Here is a 3,344-nt window from a genome sequence, read left to right on the forward strand (position 1 = left end):
GAGTCGAATTCGTCTCCGGCTCGTGGAGGGTAGGAAGCCCTCATCCACACGGATCCATCCCCGCACCTAACTATGCCCAAGGGGCTCTACTGCGACGTGGCCACGGCGACCTGCGGCTCCGGCGACAGAAACATCTCGCCGACGATCCCTACTACTACGACGCCCGATCTAAGGCAGGGAGGAAGGAGGGGGTGCACTACCTCGTGTACGAGTCGAGGAGGGAGCGACTGTAGAGGAAGTAGCGGGAAGAAGAGCGCGGCGCGGCGGAGCTCGTCGGAGAAGAAGGGGCTCCGGGAGGAAGAGGAAGCAGTGTCGGGGGCGTCGATCTAGCGGCGGGAACGAGCCCGTGGTGAGGCCCGCGTGCTCCTTGACCCCTCGACGTGGAGGAGAAGGTACCACGGCGACGACGGTGATCTCCTTCACCCGTCGGCCATGGCGGAACCGGTGGCTTACCTCACCGCGACGAGAGAGAAAGGAGGGAGAAGGGATCTGGATCTAGACGGTGCGGCGGCGGGGGAGGAACCCTAACCCGGAGGCACGGACGGCAAGGGGTTAAATAGGGGAAAGGAGAGGGGAGGATCGCGGCGCTGCGATGTGCGTGCGGGGAGCTTCGGATCGTGGAGGGGGCGAGATGAGAGACTGGCTGGTGGGGCCGCCTGCCTCGCTGGAAAGGGGAGGAGGACGACACCCGCTCGCGCGACTCGGGGTATTTGTGAAATCTATATGATTTCGATGTGACGAAATCATGTCCTGGTGCCTCCTATATGCTCTAAGTATCAGGGGAGTTGAGCTCCAGGGATTATCGCGCACATCGCCATCATTCAGATTGTTGGGTATCTAAGAACGGAGGGTGTTTGTTATTGCTTCAATACGGGTAGTGGTGAGATAACCCCGACGTCCCCAGTACTGGTGTAGATTGTTCGGGGGTACTACCACACTTTGTATCATTGTGATCACGAGGATCTGTTGTAGACGAAGGTCCGAGATGCTGGTTGTGTGTTGAAGGATGTGATACAGGTGACGGCTTAGTTTAGGAGTTGTGTGAAATACTCCTTGTATCCGTGTACCTGATTGCATGACCAGTTTTTTCGGACATTCATAGGTGGGATATCTAGTAGTACCTTATAGGACTATCTTCCTACAGACGCTTGATTGAGTTTTGGAGAAATCTTGATCTTATGTTTGTTCCGAGCAGTTCTAGCTCACACTTGTCCGGCAGTGGCCTTATCGGAATTTTGTCGTCTGTTACTTTGAGGATGCACTCTTGCTATGTTGTTCGAGTGCTATGCTAAATTCTATTCAGATATTCTGTCTTTTGATTCAGCAATATCTTCAATTATTCTGTGGTCTAATATGCTGTCCGTCTTCAGGATGGCTCCACCAACTCATCAGACCCCAGCGCGTGAGGATATGCCGCCTCCACCACCTCCTCCGCCACCGCCGCCGCCTCCTCCTGCAGAGGCCTGGCAGGCGATGATGGCAGCTACCAATGCAAACACTCAGATGTTGTTGCAGTTGATCCACGAGAGAGCCAATCATCAGCAGGGCAATTTCTAGCAGGGTGGCAATCACTTCGCCAGTCTGAGTCAGTTCCTGTCAAACCAGCCTAAGACGTTCACTTCTTGCGACCAGCCGTTTGATGCGGAAGATTGGATCCGTCATATGAACAAGCATTTCGAGTGTAGCAATGTGCGTCCAGAGGATTATGTCAACTTTGCAACGTTTCAGTTGAAGGGGCAGGCTTCTATTTGGTGGCAGCAGCTTTAGGACTCCAGAGGTGGCAGGTTGATGACTTGGGACGAGTTTTGTCGTGACTTTAGGTCCCACTACATTCCTTCCAGTTTTTTTGAGGAGATGCGTGAGAAGTTTAGGCGCTTGAAGCAGGGCAGCAATTCTGTGTACAAGTACAATGTTGAGTTCCACGAGCTGGCCCGTTACGCGCTGCAGGATGTTCCGGATCAGAAGAGCAAGATATACCAGTTCAGGGGTGGCTTGAAGGAGGATTTGCAGTTAGCACTCGCTTTGCACGATCCTGAGGAGTTTGACAAATTCTATAACTTAGCTCTCAGGGTAGAGGCAGCCTTGCTCAGGGTGGAGAACTCCAAGAAACGTTTCAGAGATTCCAGCTCTTCTTCGATTCACGTGGTTCAGAAGCAACAGAGGTTTTGGGTTTCTCCTCCTCCTCCTCGACACTCTCAGCAGCGGAAGCACTCAGGTGGACGTGGTTCTTCCCACCCACCCAACCCTGGCTTCCAGCAGAGATATCAACATCAGAAGCAAGGGCCTCCGCAGATTCAGTTCCGGCAGCCAGCAGATGTCACTTGTCACAAATGTGGGCAGAAGGGTCACTATGCCAACAAATGCACTTCTCAGCTCCGTCTGCCGCCTCCTCCTCCAGGCAAACCTCCTAGAAACGCTCTTGTGAAGTTCAACCCCAGATCAGCTCGAGTCAACATGGTGAATGCAGCTGAGGCAGAAAATTCATCGGATGTGATCATGGGTAATCTCCTAGTCAATGATTTTCCTGCTAAAGTCTTGTTTGATTCTGGTGCATCGCATTCTTTCTTGTCTTATCCGTTTGCGGCAAAGCACGATTTCCATCTTCAAGAGTTGGCCAGGTCTTTCGATATTGTTTCTCCGGGCATGCTTATGAGTTCTCGTTGGTTTGCTCCGGATGTTTCTATCAAGATGGACAATTATGCTTTCCTGGCCTCTCCGTATGTCTTGGGCAAGTCCGACATTGATTTGATCCTTGGTATGGACTGGTTGGCCATGAACAAGGCATCAATTGATTGTGAAGCTAAAGAAGTGAAACTTACCCACTCTTCGGAGGATGTGATTATATTCGCGGCGCGCGATGACACAATCCGCTTGTTCTCCTTGAATGAAAAGGGTGAGATCAATCCCATTGAGCAAGTTCCAGTAGTCTGCGAATATCAAGATGTGTTTCCTGAAGAGCTGCCAGGGATGCCTCCGCACCGTGAAGTGGAGTTCGACATTGAGCTTGAGCCAGGCACAGAGCCAGTGTGCAAGCGGCCGTGGGGATGTGGTATTCTGTTTGTCAAGAAGAAGGATGGTACGGATCGGCTGTGTGTCGATTACCGCCCATTGAATAAGAAGACAAGCAAGAACAAATACCCACTTCCGAACATAAATGAGTTGTTCGAGCAGCTGAAAGGTGCTAAAGTATTCTCAAAGCTTGATCTCAGAATGGGCTATCATCAGATTCGCATTCGCGAGGAAGACATACCGAAGACGGCATTCAGGACCAGTTTTGGCTCGTATGAGTATACGGTCATGTCTTTTGGTCTGGCTAATGCTCCTCCGACTTTTTACCGATTGAT

This window comes from Hordeum vulgare, chromosome 2H (genome assembly GCF_904849725.1).
Source record: "Hordeum vulgare subsp. vulgare chromosome 2H, MorexV3_pseudomolecules_assembly, whole genome shotgun sequence".
NCBI classification, from domain to species: Eukaryota; Viridiplantae; Streptophyta; class Magnoliopsida; order Poales; family Poaceae; genus Hordeum; species Hordeum vulgare.